The 20,844-nt window shown below is 43.2% G+C and overlaps 1 protein-coding gene across 1 annotated transcript in view; it reads right to left on the reverse strand.

Annotated features, from left to right (window-relative positions):
- LOC140198396 (contactin-associated protein-like 5) overlaps positions 1 to 20,844 on the reverse strand; it is a 1,159,251-nt gene that overhangs the window by 827,049 nt on the left and 311,358 nt on the right. The gene's annotated exons all lie outside the window — the stretch shown is intronic.

Genomic DNA, 20,844 nt, shown 5'->3' on the forward strand with positions numbered 1-20,844 from the left:
AAAAAGTCAGCAAGCAAGATGTTTGACAAAATTGTTACAATTTTACAAAACCACTTGAGCCTTAAACTGTTGGTAAGCGCTGAGAGATTTAGATTTTACAAAAGGAACCGGTCAAAAGATGAAAGCATTTCTGAACATATTGCAGAACTGTGCATAATTTCCCTGTACTGTGACTTCGTAGATGGACTTTCTGAGGCATTAGGGGACAGACTCGTATGTGGCATACATAATCAAAGCACTCAAAAGAGATATTTTCTGAAAGAGACCTATCCTTAGAACAGGCATTGAACATTGCAATATCATAAGAGACTGCAGCAAAGGATGTAGCAAACTACAGAAAAGGAAGTTAGAATGTGAAATGCACAAAATGTCTCTGAGTAGTGCAAAAAGCTAAAGATGTTGTTGATGTGGAAAATCCTCCTATGATGCAAATAACTGCTGGTTCAAAGAAAAAGTCTGCAAGAAGTGTCACAGACAAGGTCACAGAGAGACTGTGAAAGGCAGACAAAAAGCACAACCGGGTGAAAAGTTTCAAATACAAAACTAAAAAAATGCATAATGTTACCAAATGTAAAACAGAATCAGACAGCACAGAGTCTGACAAGGGTGAACTGTCATGCCTAGAACTGTTATAAGGAGGTGGCTGGGAAAGGACCCAAGTGCAAGACACAGACACTGAAGTACTCGGGACAGGACTAGGATACAAGGTGAGGGCTAGGACATGGACACAAAACCGGGAACCCGGAACAGGACTGGACAAGAGAGCTAGGAGCCTGGGCTTGGACTCCAAGCCAGAGACTGGACAAGCACCCAGAACCTGGGTCTTGCCTCTGGCTTGGACCCCAGAACTAGGCAAGGACATGACTAGACTGGCAGGCAGGACAAGGCTGGAGTCTTCAGACTTAAGGCGAGGCTGGAGACTACAGACTTGAGGCAAGGCTGGAGACAAGATACTTGAGGTGAGGCTGGAGACCAGAGACTTGAGGTGAGGCTGGAGACCAGAGACTTGAGGCGAGGCTGGAGACCAGAGACTTGAGGTGAGGCTGGAGACCAGAGACTTGAGGCGAGGCTGGAGACCAGAGACTTGAGACTAGAGACTTGAGATGAGGCTTGGCTAGAGGTTTGGGATCTTGAAGCTCCTCCTGGGCAGGGCACGGTACTCCTGGGCAGGGCACGGATCACCTGGGCAGGGCGCGGATCTCCACCCGATGGAGGCAAGGGACAGGATGGGACAGGACCCACCGTAGGGTAACGACAATCTGGCCTGACTTACCCGACAGAGGCAAGGGACAGGAAGGGACATAGATACAGGGTGGCTCCAAGACTAGACTTCAGGCAAGACGAGGCAAGAGTTACCAGCAAGACAAGGCAAGGCAAGGCTTCAGGCAATGCAAGGTGAGACAAGAACTTCAGGTGAGGCAAGACAAGGCTCCAGGCGAGGAAACAGAAGGCAGGGGAAGGGATACAAGGAGTAAGGACAAGAAAAAGTCCAGCAGCTACGCCCTGGTCTCTGGAGGTATTTATGCAGCCAGCCCCAACAGGAATCAGCTGCCTCAATTAGTGCACAACAGGAACAGAAACAGGGTAGACAGGAAGACCTGGAGAAAAGGTCAATGAACTGGACCGTGAACCAGAATGTGGACTTCACGGACCGGACCATGACAAGAACTGCATAGAATAACTGAAGTTGATCACAAAATCATCTGGATCACAATAGGTGTGTCTGGTGTAAAACTGAAAATAGAGCTGGATTCAGGGTTAGCTTTGTCTATATTTCCAGGGACTGACTACCACACACTGTTTTCTAAGATACCATTAGAAAAGATCTCAGTGATGCTAAAGACTTACACAGGTGAAAAGGTGTTCCCCAAAGGCAAACTGAAAGTAAATATGATATATGGAGGCCAAACACAAGAGTTAGAGCTTCATGTATTGAAAAGTGAAGGGCCAGTGCTTTTCAGATTGAATGGTTGAAAAAAATCCAACTAGACTAACATTCAATCAAAGCTCTCAGTGTGGCATGAACAGGCAATGGCAGCCCAAATGGTAGAACTAACCAGAAATCGTCATAGCTTCTTAATGCGAATGAGAAGGTGTTTGAAAGGGGATTGGCATGATAATCAAAATTGAACTGGATGAAACAGCAACACCAAGATCCCATAAAATGCATCCTGTTCCTTACGCATTACATCCTAATGTGGATGATGAGCTGCAGAGTGTGGAGCCAGCTGAAATTCTCTCCAAGGTTGTGAGGAGCGATTGGGCCTTGCCCATTGTCCAGATGATGAAGAAGGGAAAGGTGGACCCTTTCACATATTTGGGGATTTCAAGGTGAGCATCAACCCAGTGCAGTGAACTGTACAGCAGCAGACCCCAACCACCGGGCCATGGACGGGTACCGGGCTGCAAAGCATGTGCTACTGGGCCGTGAGGAAACGATATGAGTCAGCTGCACCTTTCCTCATTCCCTGTCACGCACTGTTGAACTTGAAGAATGGGATGCCAATTGTCCCGTATTGGCCGGGACATCCCGTATATTGGGCTAAATTGGTTTGTCCCATACGGGACTGCCCTTGTCCCATATTTCCCCCACTAAGATAGAGCGTTCCTATGAAATCTTTTGTGCTGAAATGGCGTGAAGCGAAGAAGCAATTACCATTAATTTATATGGGAAAAAGTTTTGAGTGTTCCCAGACCCAAAAAATAACATACCAAATCATACCAAATAACATATAAAACTGAAAATAAGTAACACAAACATACAGTAAAAGCAGGAATGATATGATAAATACACTACCTATATAAAGTAGAAATAATGTACGTACAGTATAGTCAGGAAGATGAAGGCAAAAGTGATTTGTGGGGAAAAAAATCAGCATTTACGCGCATGCGCACACAAGTGCCCGTGCAAGGCTTCATGGTCATGATAGGCTTTCCTGGGGTAAAGTGACCTGGGATTTGACTGCTACTTTTGTCCCTTATTTGGGAGTGGGAAACTTGGCAACCCTAACTGTAAAAGACATGTTGAGGTGAGATTAACCCTACTTGAACAACCCCTCCCCCACCGGTCAGTTGGCCTGCAAGAATATTGTCAATATTAAATTGGTCCGCGGTGCAAAAAGGGTTGGGGACCCCTGCTGTACAGTATTTCCTGCTACAAATTGAAGACACTTTTGCATCTTTGGCAGGTGGAGAGAGGTGTTCAAGAATTGACTTGACAGAAGCCTATCTGTAACTGGAGATTAGGGAGTCAAGCAAGAAGTTCCTCACAATCAATATTCACAAGGGATTGTTCTGGTATAATCGTCTCATCCTTGGCGTCGCATCAGTTCCAGCAATTTGGCAAAGAGCAATGGACCAAGTGCTCCAAGATATCCTGAGAACACAATGTTACCTTGATGACATCATCATGACTGGCAAGAATGATGAGAAGCACGTCTTGGTAAAGTGCTTACAGGCTGAGTGAGTATGGTCTGCACATACAGTGAGAGAAATGTGAGCTTTTCAAGAATGAAATCTCATATTGTGGACATTCCATTGGCAAGCAGGGCTTACGTAAATCACACGAGAAGATTGAAGAAGTGCTACAGGCACCCAATCTGGTGCCTCACAACTCAGGTCACACTTGGGCCTTGTAAACTACTACCACCGGTTTCTCCCAAACATTGCTGCAATGCTGCATCCATTAAATGCATTATTACAGACAGAAGCAAAGTGGAAGTGGTCAGAAAAATGTGAAAAAGCATTCAAGGAAACAAAGAGACTAATAACATCCGATGCACTGCTCACCCATTATGACCCATCCCTGCCCATCAGACTGGTGTCCCCTTATGGCATTGTAACCATTTTGTCACACATTATGGAAGATGGATCTGAACACTCAATTGTGTCTGCTTCAAAATCACTGACAAGTGCAGAGCGCAACTACACACAAATCGACTGAGAGGCCCTCAGCCCAGTGTGGGGAATAAAGAAGTTCCACCAGTACCTTGAGGCTCAAAACTTTAGTGAGTGACAGACCACCAGCCCCTTGTGTCCCCAGGAAGGGAATTCCACTGATGACTGCTCCCCAGTTACAACGTTGGGCAATATTCCTAGAAGTCCACTCTTATGACATAGAGTTCAAGGGGACCAAACAACAGAGCAACACTGATGGCTTGTCACGTCTTCCACTACTCACAGCTGAAGAAGAAAAGTCTTCACCCCGTGACCCAGCAGAAGTGTTCCGCACCGCATTGCTAGACCAGTTGCTGGTAACAAATTCCGAAATACAAAGAGAAAAAAGGAATGTCCCAATATTGTGAAAGGTTGGTGACATCACCATGCAAAGATAGCCAGTTCATGGTAACTCTATATTTCCTGAGTACACAGTGAAACGAGAGCAACTGTTGTAATGTCAAATAATGCCGACGTGTCGATCTTGTGTTGTGGTTCCCTTTAAACTGCGCATCAGAGTGCTGGAGAGTCTGCATGAAGGACACCTGGGTGCGGTCAAGATGAAGAGCTATGTGTGGTGGCCGTGAATAGATAAACAGATTGAAGATTTGGCTAAAAGCTGTTCGGGATGCCAAGAAGTACAAAATGCACTCCATGGGCACCATTACACCCATGGGAGTGACCACCATCACCACGACAAAGAAAACATATTGACTTTTCTGGGCCATTCATGGACTACATGTTCCTGATTGCTGTGGATGCTCATTCGAAGTGGCCGGAGTTGATACCAACGAAGTCAACCACCTCAGCAAAGACTGTTTCTGTTCTGAGGACTACCTTTCCCAGAAATGGCTTACCAGAACAAATTGTGAGTGACAACTTACCACAATACATGTCAGAAAAAATTCGTCTGGTCATGAAGGAAAATGGTATCAGACATTTCAAGTCAGCTCCTCACCGCCCAGCAACAAATGCATTAGCTGAAAGCTTTATTCAAACCTTCAGTAAGTACATTAAAGCGATGGACGAGGACATTTCTCTACAGCACAAGGTTAATTTCTTTTTTGTGTATCAGAACTCTGTTCATGCGACGACAAATGAAAAACACTTGCAATGCTGTTCATGAGCAGAAATCAGAGATCTTGCATAGTCCTCCTGAAACCAGATGTATGGAGGGAAGTGCAGAATAAACAGTTCAGCCAGTTGCCAAGTGAAGCAGCAAGGAGCTCTCAGATTGGACAGGAAATCCTAGTGCATGATTACCAAGAAGACAAGTGGACTCCCGGTAGGATAGCTACAAGAACTGGACCACTGATGTACACAGCAGATGTTGGAGATCAGACATGGAGATGTTATGCGGACCAGACACAGGATGCTCAACTGAAAAACACACCTGAGTCAAGCCCATCAAAAAAGATGGACACATTACAGTCACCAGACTTACCACTCAGTGATGATCATGTCACTGACAGAAATGTAACACGGGAAGCCAAAAACTTTGTCTTAGACAAGACACCTATCAAACCTGGTGCCACTCCGCAGGTCTAGAGGCGCTATCCTGAAAGAAACAGAGCGACACCCAATAGACTAAATCTTTAAACAGTGAAGTTAGTCATGGGCTGTTATTGTGAAAGATTGGTTATTTAGAATATGGGTTGATGAAAAGGAAATTGAATGTTTTGTACAAATACAGCTTTATATTGCATTAATCTAAAGGGGGAAGAAGTGAAATGTATGGTTCTATTTCTTTTAGAGCAGTGATGCCCCCCCCGCCAGCACTACATATTGATCTATTGTCTGTGCATGTGCTGTTGTCTATGTGTTGTCTGTAAATGCACATTGTTCTCTTCCTCTCTCTCTCTTTGTCTCTCGTTTGAATGTGAATACACCAGCTAAAGCCATCTCCTGCGGGCATGCTTTTATTTAATCAATATGTAGTTGTGCGCAGACACCACCAACTGAGTGAAGAGTTGGCACCTTTTTCTAAGGACCACAATAGCTAATAGGAGAGGACATACTTTTAAGGTGCTTGGAGGAGAGTATAGCAGGGAATGTCAGAGAGTTACTTACACGGGGTGGGGTGGAGGGGGTAGGTAAATGAATGGAACACATTGCCAAGGTTGGTGGTAGAAGCAGATACTTTCGGGACATTTAAGAAACATTTAGGTAGGTACATAGATGAAGGGAAAATGGAAGGGGATGTAGGAAGGAGCTTTAGATGGATCTTAGATTAGGTTGAATCACTGGCTGAAGGGCCTGTACTGTGGTGTGCTGTTCTATGTTGAATAACCTCCCTCTCCTGAATCAGCAAGATACAGAAGGTGACAGGTCAGTGATAATAAATGGGATTATTATAGATTTATGGTTGATTGCTGGCACGGACATAATGATCCAAAGGAACCCATTTCTGTGAAACATGATTCGATTACTCTCAAACAAATAACCTCGGTGGTCTCTTTATTAGGTACAGGAATGGAAGCCGGTGTGGTTTTCTGCTGCTGTAGCCCAGCTACTGCAAGGTTCGATGTGTTGTGCATTCGGAGATGCTCATCTGCACACCACTGCTGTAAACTGTGGTTATGTGAGTTACTGTTGTCTCCTCTCAGATTGAACCAATCTGTCCAATCTCCTCTGACCTCGCCCATTAATAAGGTATTTTTCCCATAGACCTGTCACTCACTCTAGAGACTGTTGTGTGCAAAAGTCCCAGGAGTTCAGTAGTTTCTGAGATAGTCAAACCATCTGGCACCAACAATCATTCCATGGTCAAAGTCATTTAGATCATATTTCTTCCCCATTCTGATGTTTGATCTGAGCAATGATTGAACTTTTTGACCATGTCTGTATGCTTTTGTGCATTGCGTTGCTGCCACATGATTGGCTATTTGTGTTAACGAGCAGGTTTACAGGTGTACCTAGTAAAGTGGCCACTGAGTGTACATTCGGCCCCATAAAACAGAACCTTGGACACTTCCTTGCAGCAGCCTTCGTTCTGTATAATAATTTGTTCCGGAGCCCTCCCTGTGCGTTTTGATTCATGGCTCTAGCCTCTGTCTTGCCATTTAAGCAGCATGTATTACCTTACTATTTGTGACATTACAGGAGTTACTGTGATATATAAGCCAGGAAAAGGTCACACAGCTGATAGTGAGTGTGCAGATACATGCTCATGAGCTTGTCAGAGACTCCCCGTGCAGAATCTGAATACATGAAAGGTATTGAAGGTGAGATGGTTAGATGTTTACAACCCTGCCATCCCTCGTCATACATACCATGGGCCTGGAGAAGAAAGGTATATTGGAAACATGTCCCACTACCCACTCCACCACATCTCCAAACTTCTGTCCTTGTTGATTGCATAATGTGAACAGCAGTCACACAGATTTCAATCCCTGCACCTCGGAGTGGGAGTGGCAGGACTCATGGAGCAGCTGTGCAGGAGAGACACACTATAACTGCGTCTCTGACTTTCAAAAGACTAAACAGAAATGATCAGGGTAGGAAGAAATGCTTATCAATAAATTCAATAAGGAATTCAGGAGCATTGTATTTATAGAGGAAAGGGCAACAACTTTCATGGATGTGGCCAGGACTTGAGAACATCAGTTATAAAGAAAGTTTGAATCCATTTGGACATTATTCCCTGGAGCGTAGGAGGATGTGGGGAGATTTGATAGAGGTACATAAAATTATGAGGGGGTATAGGTAGGATAAATACAAGCAGGCATTTTCCTCTAAGGTTCTGTGAGATTGAAACTAGAGGCCATAGGTTAAGGGTGAAAGATGAAGTACCTGAGGGGAAACTTCTTCACTCAGAAGGTGACACCACGTGGTATGAGTTGCCAGTGGAAGTGGAGGATGCAGGTTTGATTTGCAACGCTTAAGAGAAGTTTGAATAAAAATGTGTATTGGCAGGGGTATGGAGAACTGTGGTGCAGGTGCAGCGTAACAGCTCGGTACGGACTAGATGAGGCAAAGGGCTTGTTTCTGTGGTGTAATGCTCCATGACTATGATGCGTGGAGCGAGAATGTGCGGTAACCTTTGCTCCCCGTGTGTTTCCTTTTATATATACTGTGCTGTTAACTGAACTACCATAGAAACAAGCCAGCATATGGGTAAGCTCTTTTAACCCATTACTTCCATGTTAATTCCACATATTGTAATCCCATAAGCCCCTTTCCCCCATAGTGGTTATGAGTGCAGTTCTTTCTCGATTTTCAAAGTTCAAAGTAAATTTATTATCAAAGTAATATACACGCGGAATCCAGCCGTGAACTCCGGAAAGCCATTAAGGGCGCCAAGAGGCAATATCGAGCCAAGATGGAAGCCCAGGCTAACCAGAGGGATGCCAGTAGACTATGGCAGGGTCTAAATGAGATGACTGGGTGCAGAGAAAAGGCTGGGAATATCAATAACTGTGGCGCTTCTCTTCCTGAGGAACTTAAAGTATTCTACGCAAGATTCGAACAGAAGAGGAGCGTCCCGCTCCCTCCGGATGAACCAGACCTGGTGGCATCGAGATTCATTGTCAGCAAGGAGGATGTTAGAAGGGCCTTTCTGAAGATAAATCCAAGGAAGGCGACGGGCCCAGATGGCGTCCCGGGACGGGTTCTTCCGGCCTGTGCAAGCGAGCTAGCTGGAGTGTTTGCTGACATCTTCAACTGCTCCTTGCATCAGTCTAAGATCCCCTCGTGTTTTAAGAAGGCAACAATAATCCCAGTGCTGAAGAAGAGCAAGGTGGCATACCTGAATGACTATCGACCTGTGGCTCTGACATCAATTGCTGTGAAGTGCTTCGAGGGATTGGTTATGGCACACATCAACCACAGCCTACCGGTCAACCTCGACGCTTTGCAATTCGCCTACCAGAGCAATAGGTCAACAGCAGATGCCATCTCTCTGGCCCTACGTTTATCCTTAGAACACCCTGAGAATAAAGACGCATGTATAAGGCTCCTTTTCATTGACTACAGCTCTGCCTTTAATACCATCATTCCAAATAAACTGATTCCTCAGCTCCAGAACCTGGGCCTTAGCACTCAGATCTGCAGCTGGATCTTCATCTTGCTCACAGACAGGACTAGGCAGTAAAAATAGGGGACAAGCTCTCCTCTACAATCACTTTGAGCACCGGTGCCCCACAAGGCTGTGTACTCAGCCCCCTGCTGTACTCACTGTACACCCATGATTGTGTAGCCAAGTTTCCATCAAGCTCAATATATAAGTTTGCTGATGACACAACAATTGTGGGCCGTATCTCAGGTAAAGATGAGTTTGAGTACAGAGAGGAAATTAAGAACCTGGTGGCATGGTGTGAAGACAATAACCTATCCCTCAACGTTAGCAAGGCGAAGAAATTGGTTGTTGACTTCAGAAGGAGTAGCGGACTGCACAACCCAATTTACATCAGTGGTGCGCAAGTGGAACAGGTCAAAAGCTTTAAGTTCCTTGGGGTCATTATCACAAATGACCTGACTTGGTCCAACCAAGCAGAGTCCACTGCCAAGAAGGCCCACCAGGGCTTTTACTTCCTGAGAAAACTAAAGAAATTTGATCTGTTCCCTAAGACACTTACTAATTTTTATAGATGTATTGTAGAAAGCATTCTTCTAGGGTGCATCACAACCTGGTATGGAAGTTGTCCTGTCCAAGACCGGAAGAAGCTGCAGAAGATCGCGAACACGGCGCAGCACATCACACAAACCAGTCTTCCGTCCGTGGACTCACTTTACACCGCACGCTGTCGGAGCAGTGCTGCCAGGATAATCAAGGACATAACCCACCCAGCCAGTACACTTTCCGTCCCTCTTCCCTCCGGGAGAAGGCTCAGGAGCTTGAAGAATCATACGGCCAGATTTGGGAACAGTTTTTTTCCAACTGTGATAAGACTGCTGAACGGATCCTGACCTGGATCCGGGCCGTACCCTCCAAATATCTGGACCTGCCTCTCGTTTTTTTTCACTACCTTACTTTCCATTTTTCTATTTTCTATTTATGATTTATAATTTAAATTTTTAATATTAACTATTGATTTGTAATCCAGGGAGCAGGAAGCGCAGAATCGAATACCGCTGTGATGATTGTACATTCTAGTATTGATTGTTTGGCAACAATAAAGTATAAAGTATAAAAATATAAGTATAAAGTATATTACTATATACTACCTTAAGATTCATTTTCTTGTGGGCATTCACAATAAATACAAGGAAACACAATAGAGTCAATGAAAAACCACACACAAGATGGATAAAAAGTCAATGTGCAAGACAACAAACTGTTCAAATACAAAAAGGAAAAAAAGCTAACAAAATAATAATAATAAATAAATATGCAATAAACATCAAGCGTACAAGATGAAGAGTCCCTCATCAGTGGACTGCACTCATAGCCACAATAAAAAAAATGTTTTACTGTAGATTTGTCATACACAGTACGGCAAGAGGACAAGTTGTGATGACTTTAGTGCCATTTGAAAATCCGGTTAAGATTACCATTCTCTCTGAATGGGCAGTCACTTGGCAGATGCAGTTAAGTATAGTGATGTGTGAGCTGGTACATTCCAGAGAGGAAAAATAATTCAGAATAAATGATATTGTTCTACAGTCAATGTAGGGGCAAGGGAGACTTGGCTATGTGTACACAAATCACTTAAAGTGCCAGGCAGGTTGAGAAAGCAGTTAATAAACAATATACCATACAGGTTTGCTTTTTTAATCAATAGCGGCTCAGGATGTAAAAACAAAAATGTCATGCTGACACTTAAAAAATAGAGTGAGAAGATTTAGGTTAAATGGGAAAAAGACTTAGAGGATTTGAGGCAGTATTCTTTTGACTTGGAGATTGAAATCTGGGATGTAGAGGAAGCACGTAACATTAGAACATTTAAGAAGTGTTTGGATAACCATTTGAAACACCCTTTGTCAAAAGACTACAAACAGAACAAGGAGGTACAGCTATAATTAAGATTGATGGAGAGATGCACATAAAAACCGGCTCACTGAGCTATGTCAATCATCAACTGCCTATTTGCCGAGGCCCTCCATTGGTCAGGGTTGACCATGGACGTTGTGTCTTAGCTGTCTGCGCTCAGTCAACACACAAGCCAGTATGTAAGCCAGGGCTGTATGATTTGGAGAACAAACCATTGCCCATGCAGCAGGCTCCCACTCTTCACACAGTTTGACACTAGTGGCCTCACAGGGGTTGCCAGTCAGTGTTGAACTCAAAGTAAGATTGCCGTAAGGACTCCCAAAGCCTTCCCCATACGGCACTGGAACAGGCAGTGGAGGTTTGAGATCAGAGTTTTTCTTCTCGTAGATGAGCTGACAGCTATGGTTGATGAGCCCCATCTGCCTGGACTGCCTATTTACACTATTTGTATATTAATTCCGTTATTTATAAAGGGTTGGTCATTTAAAACCGAAGTACTGTCCATTGAACACTCCAACACAGTACAGACCCTTTGGCCTATGATTTTCTGTGGACCTTTTAGTCTACTCCAAGATTAGTCTAACCCTTCCCTTCCACAAAACCCTCCATTTTTCTTTCAGCCATCTACCTATCCTAAGAGTCTCTTAAATGTCCCTCTTTGTATCTACCTCTACCACCACCCAGGCAGTATGTTCCATGCACACACCACTCTGTGTAAAATAAAACTAACTTTGACATATCCTCTATACTTTTCTCCAGTCAGCTTAAAGTTATGTCCTCACCTTAAAATTATGCATAGAATTTTCTTCTTTCAGAAGGTATTTCATCATAGGAATCCTCTGCCGTCGAGGGCGGTGCAGGGCAAATCGTGCTTAAGGGGGGTGCAGGGCAAATCGTGCTTAATTTGGAAACAGATAAATATTTGAAAGACTGAGGAATTGAGGGTAATGGGGATCAACACACATAAGTAGAGTTGAAACCAGCATAGATCAGCCTTGATAATATCAGTCCATCATGAGCAAAAGCCTTTCTACCATTGAGTACATCTATGCAGGTCATTGCTGCAGGAAAGCAGCATCCACCATCAGGGACCCCCACCACCCAGGTTATGCTCTCTTCCCACTGCTGCCATCAGGAAAAAGGTAGAGGAGCCTCAGGACCCACACCACCAGGTTCAGGAAAAGTTATTACCCCTCAACCATCAGGCTCTTAAACCAGAGGGGTTAACTTCACTCACCCTAGCAGTGAACAACCTATGGATTCACTTTCAAGGGCTCTTCATCTCACGTTCTTGATATTTATTGAACTTTACACAACTTTTGTTGACCTTACAAAAGCCTTTGACACTGTCAAGGCTGGAATGTTATGATGAGGTTGTATAAGGCATTGGTGAGGCCGAATCTGGAGTATTGTGTTCAGTTTTGGTCACCAAATTACAGGAAGGATATAAATAAGGTTGAAAGAGTGCAGAGAAGGTTTACAAGGATGTTGCCGGGACTTGAGAAACTCAGTTACAGAGAAAGGTTGAATAGATTAGGACTTTATTCCCTGGAGTGTAGAAGAATGAGGGGAGATTTGATAGAGGTATATAAAATTATGATGGGTATAGATAGAGTGAATGCAAGCAGGCTTTTTCCACTGAGGCAAGGGGAGAAAAAAACCAGAGGACATGGGTTAAGGGTGAGGGGGGAAAAGTTTAAAGGGAACATTAGGGGGGGCTTCTTCACACAGAGAGTGGTGGGAGTATGGAATGAGCTGCCAGACGAGGTGGTAAATGCGGGTTCTTTTGTAACATTTAAGAATAAATTGGACAGATACATGGATAGGACGTGTATGGAGGGATATGGTCCGTGTGCAGGTCAGTGGGACTAGGCAGAAAATGGTTTGGCACAGCCAAGAAGGGCCAAAAGGCCTGTTTCTGTGCTGTAGTTTCTATGGTTTCTATGGTTAAGGCCTGTGGAGGATCATGTCAAAGTTTGGCTGCCCCGCCAAATTCATTCAGATGGTATGCCAGTTCCATGATGGCATGATGGCCAGAGCGCTGGTCGGCGGAGAATCCTCTGAGGCATTCCCAGTCACCAATGGCGTCAAACGGGGCTGTGTGCTCACACCCACATTGTTCAGCATGATGTTTTCTGCCATGCTGAATGTTGCCTTCCAGGACAGTGATGCTGGAATCAGCCTCAAATACAGAGTGGATGGGAAGCCCTTCAACCTGAGGAGACTTCAAGCTATAAGCAAAGTAAAGGAGACTGCTCTGAGAGACTTCTTCTTTGCTGATGACTGCGCCCTGTATGCTGGCTCGGAGCCAGAGATGCAAGTCAATATGGACAAATTCTCCACGGCTTGTGACAACTTTGGACTCACCATCAACATAAAGAAGACCGAAGTCATGCACCAGCCTGCCCCTCATGCACCATACACAGAACCCAAAATCACAATCAAAGGACAGAAACTACAGGCAGTGGACCAGTTTACTTACCTTGGCAGCACCCTCTCCTGAGCAGTGATTATTGATACAGAAGTTAACTGCAGAATAGCAAAGGCAAGTTCTGCTTTCGGTAGACTGCGCTCCACTGTATGGGAACGTCGAGGAATCACTCCAGCAACAAAACTGAAGGCCTACAGAGCCGTGGTACCCACTACCCTCCTGTATGCCTGTGCAACATGGACTGTGTATCGAAGGCATGCAAGACAGCTCAACCATTTCCACATGACTTGTATTCACAGAATATTAGGCATCAGATGGCAAGACAAAATACCAGACACTGAAGTTCTCTCTACAGCAAGTCTGCCATCAGTCCACACACTGCTGATGAGAGCACAGACCCGACGAAGGGTCTCGGCCTGAAATGTCGACTGCACCGCTTCCTAGAGATGCTGCCTGGCCTGCTGCGTTCACCAGCAACTTTTGTGTGTGTTGAGAGCACAGACCCGGTGGGCAGGTCATGTCATCCGCATGCCGGACGAGCGCATACCCAAGCAGCTCCTTTTTGGGGAACCCTCTGCTGGAAGATGCTCACATGGAGGGCAGAATAAACATTATAAAGACACACTAAAGGCCTCCCTGAAGTCATTTGACGTAGACACGACCTCTTGGGAAATGCTGGCACAAAACTGCCCTACCTGGCGCAGCCTCATCCACAAGGGCTGTCAAGCTTACGAAGCAAGGCACGTTGCTGAAGCACAACATAAACACGAGCTGCGCAAGTCCAAAGCCATCAGTGCAACAACTGCAGTGCCTACACACGTCTGCCCAACATGTGCCAGGACATTTCGCACCCGAATCTTTGGACACACCACATCCAGTCTCAGAATGACTAATGGTGTCGAGGTTTTCATCGACAATGATGGACGAACCACGGATTATTATTTCTTTTTTTTTAATTTGTATTTACACAGTTTGTTGACTTTCACACATTGGTTGCTTGTCCACCCTGTTGGGTGCAGTCCTTCACTGATTCTATTGTGTTTCTTGTACTTACTGTGAATCTCAGGATTATATATGGTGACATATATACTTTGATAATAAATCTACTTTGAACTTTGAACTGAAGGTAATGGAGAACTGGCACAGAAGAGAAGTTGAGACAAGCATAGATCGTATTGGATGCAGGACAGGCTTGAAGAGGCTGGTAGCCTAACACCGCTCCTACTTTTCATGTTTTTGTGTTCTTGCAGGCTCCTGCAAAATGGGATTAAGACAAGGACTAGCATATGGTGATGGGCTGAAGAACCTGCTATATTACAATGACTCTGTCATTGTAATACTGGTCCAATCTCAACCGGATATCACGTTCATTTCCAGTGGCGATGTCATAGGTGAATACAGTGGTGTTATTGAGGCTCCAGAAAGGATTTACATGGATGCTTTTTTGGAGTCCTTCGTTCGTTCATTTTATGTCATATCATATGATGTGGGCGATCACGGTTTTTGCATGATTATGAATGTTCTTGGCAAATTTTTCTGCATAAGTTGTTTGCCATTGCTTTCTTCTGGCCAGTGCCTTTACAAAACAGGGGATCTCAGCCGTAATCAATACTCTTCAGAGATTGTTTGCCTGGCGTCAGAGGTCACATAACCAGGACTTGTGATATGTGCCAGCTACTCATACAACCATCTGTCACCTGCTCCCATGGCTTTACATGACCCTGATCGTGGGGTTGGGGTGCGGCTAAGCAGGTGCTACAACTTTCCCGAGGGTAACCAGCAGATGAGCAGAGGGAAGGAGTGCCTTATACTTCCTTTGGTAGCGACTGTCGCACTGCCATCCGTTTTTTGGAATAAGGGACTATAATTACAAGGACAGATTTGTATGACTGGGACTACATTCTTTCAATAAGGCTCATTGGAGGAGATTTGAATGGACTGTTTATAACAATCAAAACTGAAAGGACAGTGGAGACTGTTCCCTCAGGTCGAAGACTCAATAGTTAAAGGTGTAAAAACAGGGAAGATAGTTAAGAGTGATGAAGCAACTAATATTTTGTGCGGTGTGAAATCTGAAGCACATTGTCTGCAGATGTAGTGTGGGCAAGTTCTATTTATGGCCTTTCAGAGGAATCAGATAAATGTATAGTGGAGAAAGATTTAAAAGGCAACAGGGAAATGAACCAGAGTGGAACTGTTGAGCTGCTCTGTTAGAGAACGGATAGGGACAGGATTGGCTGAATGAGTCAGAATCAAGGTTAATATCACTAATATATATCATGAGATTTGTTGTTTTGTGGCAGCAGTGCAGTGCAAGACAAAATTTATTCTAAGTTACAATAAGAATTAAAATAAATGAATTTTGGAAAGAGGAATAGTGAGGTAGTGTTTATGGACAGTTCAGAAATCTGATTATGGAGGGGAAGAAACAGTTCTTAAAACTTTGATTGTGCATCTTCAAGTTCAGGTGCCTCCTTAAAAATGGTCGTAATGAGAAGAGGGCAAGTCCTCTTCTTCAGGCACCACCTTTTGAAGATGCCCTAGATGATGAGGAAATTTGTGCTGTAATGAAGCTTGTTGAGTGTACGACCCTCTATAGGATTTTATGATGCTCGGCATTGGTGCCTCCACACCAGACAATAATACAACCATTCAGAATGTTCTCCAACATGCATCTGTAGAACTTTGCTATGACCTTTGGTGACATACCAAATCTCCTCAAACTCCCACTGAAATGCAGTAGCTGGTGTGCCTTCTAGATGATTGTATTAATATATTGGGTCCAGGTAGATCCTCTGAGATGCTGGTGAGTAAGGAACTTGAAGCTGCTAACCTCTCTATGAGGACTGGTGTGAGTTCTACATCTTCCCCTTCCTGAAGCCCACAATCAGTTCCTTGGTCTTACTGTTGTTGAGTACAAAGTTGTTGTAATAACCAGCAAAACTACATCACTGCTGCAGGCCTCCTTGTTGTCATCTGAGATTCTGCCAATGACGGTGCTGTGATTGGCAAATTTATGGATGGAATTTGAACTGTGCTTAGCTTTCTATACTGCAACTATTCTATGATGTCCTAAAAGGAGGCTAGCTATTTTAATTCATCGATTTCAGATTAACCCAAATCTCACTAAAGAGATTTCGACCTTTAATTTGCCACATGAAGCTTATAGACATGGGTCACTCCATCATTTCTGAAACCTTTAGTTCCAGTGCAATACAATGTTGATGAAGCACTGGAAAAGCAGTAACCCTTGTAATTGTGCTAAATGACACTAAGCAACCTTGAATCTTGAAAATTGTTGCCATTATGTTCTCTGCTTCTCAGTCCTTTGACAAAGCTACTTAATGCAAGTCAAATAAATTGAGTATTTTAAATGTAACTTATTGAAAAAAAATCATTAAACCTTTTGAATCTGATTTGGGTTGCATGTTCTCGCTGAGGGGCACTCTCTATTTCCCTCTGCTCCTGACATCACATGATTAAATGTGGCCCAACTTGAGATTTGCAATCAAGGACAATACATCACCCATAAATATTATTTCTTGGACTTGTTATTGGAATAAATGCCATTCATTTCTTCTTTTAAAAACCTGTGTTTGTGGGTCTGACATTTAGCTATAATGGTAGACACCGTCTTACACATGCCGAATAAACAATTTGTTCCAGTAAGCAGAACTATCACTTAGGTACAGAGCCCACCGGGTAAACTGTTCCAATAAATTGTTCTACTTTGTTTTCCCTGGGGACTTCCACCATCTGCTACATACAGAAGAAGAAGGATATGACTCCATGAACTCAGAGCACTATAATTCCACGTTACCGTTACAAGCCAAAGTTTATGTTCTTCTCGAGCATGCTACTGACCTACTTTTGTTCATTCTGTCAATGTTTCCTTCTACAAGCCAGCTGAAAACAACATAAATACTTTACTGATGGCGGTAGAACCAAATCTGGATCACTGGCACTGTGATAGCTTTACTCTAACCACAATACCACCCCTATAAAAATAAACCTTCTACTTCACTGCTTGTTTTCTGCTTTACGTACTATATCTTATAATTATGAATTAAGTGAAACCATGTAAGCTAAAATTAAATTCCATTTACATTTTGGGGAGCATTTTCTTTACAAAAAACATAAAAAATTCATCTTGGATTCATGCAAGACAATGGAACTGAATTTTGGAAATTGAACAAGCACATTAGATAGGGACATGGCTGACAGAAAAATGGAGGGTTATGTATTCATGTATATTTTTACCATTATGGATTGCTGTCAACTGTCCCTGTGTGTTACGTACTTAACATAAAGTGAGACGGCATTCTGGGGAGAAGCCTTACAAGTAAAATAAACAGCAGCACATTTGTTCCTCATATCTCCGTCTCTGGTGTGTGTTATTCACGAACACCTGGCTTCGTTTTACCACCAACATGACAACTGGCAATGAGGTGACAAGCCCTCACACGATATTTATTGTCTTGTTCCCTTTGGCAAGAAAGATCCGAGTGAGGGAAAAGTAGGTGAGCACAAAGAAGGTGCCACAGGCCACGAGAAGCATGGCGAGTGAATAACTGCAAGAAGAGCGGTGAGTGAAGAATCCAAGGGAAGAGAACAAGAAAGGGACAGTTAACTAAAACAAATAAGAGAGAGAGAGCGACAACAGACAGACAGATAGACTAGTTAATTTTTCTGGAAACCGATTGTGTTTGAAAATGGCAACAGTATTTGGAAGGATGCAACAACAGAACGATGGAGCTTGTACACTGAAAGGTTTGAATAGTTTGCCTTGACAAATCAAATTTCAGATAATATTTGTGTTTGAACCTTTTTGACTGTGATGGGTGCAAAAACATTCAATTTATCATGTAGTGCTAAGCCTGGCAGTAAGTCTTATGAAGACATACAGTAGTGCTGGAAAATTTGTGAACTCTGTATAATTTTCTATATTTCTGCATAAATATGACCTAAATGTGATCAGATCTTCACTCAAGTCCTAAAACTAGATAAAGAGAACCCAATTAAATAAATAACGCAATAAACATTATGCTTGCTCATTTATTTATTGAGAAAAAGATCCAATATTACATGTATGTTTTGGAAAAAGTATGTGAAGCTTTGCTTTCAGTTACTGGAGTGACCCCTTTTTTTTAGAAGTAACTTCAACCAAACATTTCCGGTAATTGTTGATCAACCCTGCACATCGTCTTGGTGGAATTTTAGGCCATTCCTTCTTACAAAATGATTTCAACTCTGGGATGTTGATGGGCTTCCATGCATGAACTACCTGCTTCAGGTCCTTCCACAGCATTTCTATAAAATTAAGGTCAGTACTTTGACTTGGCCATTTCAATACACAAATTTTCTTCTTTTTAAACCATTCTGTTGTTGACTTACTCTCTTTTAGATAATTGTCTTGTTGCATTAACCAACTTCTATTAAGCTTCAGGTGATGGACTGCTACTCTGACATTCTGCTGTAAAATGTCTTGACATAATTTTGAATTAATTGCTCCCTCAACGGTTTCAAGCCGTCCAGGCCCTAAGGCAATAAAGCAGCCCCAAACCATGATGCTTCTTCCACCATGCTTCACAGTTGTTATGAGGTTTTGGTGTTGGTGTGCAGTGCCCTTTTTCCTCCAAACATAGCAGTATGCATTTCTGCCAGAAAATTCAACCTTTGGCTCAACCGTCCATAGAACACTGTCTCAGAAGCATTGTAGAACACCCAAGTGGATTTCTGTAAACTTGAGATGTGCAGCAAAGTCTTTTTTGGGGAGCAATGGTTTCCTCCCCAGTGTCTTTCCATGAACACCATTCTTGTTCTGTGTTTTTCCAATAGTGGACACATGAACAGAGACTTCAGCAAGTTCTAGAGATTTCTGTAGGTCCTTTGCTGTACACTTCAGTACTTTTTCACCTCCTTCAGCAATGCATGTTGTGCTCTTGGTGTGATTTTTGCGGGACGCACACACCTAGGGAGAACAGCAACAGTACTGAGTTTCCTCCATTTGTAGACAATTTCTCTTACTGTGGACTGATACATTCAGATCTTTTGAATTACTTTTTAGCCTTTCCCAGCTTCATGCATCTCTACAATTCTTCTTCTAAGGTCCTCTGAAAGTTGTTTTGATCAAGGCATGGTGCACATAAACAAATCTCTCTTAAGGAAAGCAGGCTCTGTCAGTAACCTGACTTTGTGTGTCTTTTTTATAGGGCAGGGCACCTCAGCAACTCACACCTCCAATCTTGTCTCATTGACTGGAACATCTGACTCCAAATAGCTTTTGTAGAAGCCATTAGCCCAGAGGTTCACAGCCACCTGGCTTCCCTGTACCAAAAACAGAATAGTTATGTAGGTGGGAAGGGTTAGATTGACCTTGGAATGGGTTAAAAAGTCAGCACAACATCATGATCTGAAGAGCCTGTACTGTGCTACAATGTTTTATATTGTATGTTCTATGTAAAAATGGAGATGCTGGAAATCTAAAATGAAAGCAGCAAATACTCAATGGATGTAGAGAAAGAAATAGACCTAACATCTCAGATCAGTAATATTGTATCAGAGACAATTAGATAGCAAGTTCCGATACAGGGATTTTTCTTGAAGTACCCGCAATTCCCATGTATGCATGGGTACCTCTGGGTGCTCCAGTTTCCTGCCACGTTCCAAAGACATATGGTTAGAGTTAGACGTAGAGGTTGGAGTTACTGAGTTGTGGGCATGCTATGTTGGCACTGGGAGCCTGGTGAAACCTGCAGACTGCCCCCCTGCACAATAATTGCTGATATGATTTTACAGAAATGTTGTATTTCATTGTATGTTTCAACATTTCGATGTACAATGTAACAAATAAAGCTAATAAAGCTTATTTGAAAAACCAGGATCAGACCAGGGAAGAATGCCAAATTCCTTCATTACTGAGCCAGATGGGTTTCTAAACCCATACATTGTTTTCATGGGCATGGTTGCTATGAGTAACTTTATTTTTAAACTCCTGAGTGAATTAACTACTTAAGTTAAAATTCCACAAATGTCATAGTGAAGTGTAAACGTATGTCTCTGTATCAATTATCTCTGACTCTGTTAGTCCATTAACTTAACCGTTACACTGTAATGTCCACACTATGAAGTGAATTATTAAACAAGAGAAAAACAGTTGAAATTTACACTGCCAACCCTGATGTCCTCATTTCCTCCATGACTGCAACCGCACAGCCCAGATTCTATCGCACGTTGCTAAGCAACATTTTAAGACACAGAGACATACAGCATGGAAACAGGTCTTTTGGCCCAACTTGTTCATGCTGGCTGTGTTGCCCAGTGAACTAGTCCCATCTGCTCACATTTGGTCCATAGCCTTTAAACCTCTCCTACCCATGTATTCATCTAGGTGGCTTTCAAATGTTGCCTAAATGCCCGCCTCAACCACCATTTCTGGCAGATCATTCCAAATATGCACCACCGTTTGTCTGAAGAAGATGCCCCTGGTGTCCCTTTTAAATCTCTCGCATCTGATGTTATTCCTATGACCTCTTGTTATTCACAC

The sequence above is a fragment of the Mobula birostris genome, chromosome 5 (genome assembly GCF_030028105.1).
Source record: "Mobula birostris isolate sMobBir1 chromosome 5, sMobBir1.hap1, whole genome shotgun sequence".
NCBI classification, from domain to species: Eukaryota; Metazoa; Chordata; class Chondrichthyes; order Myliobatiformes; family Myliobatidae; genus Mobula; species Mobula birostris.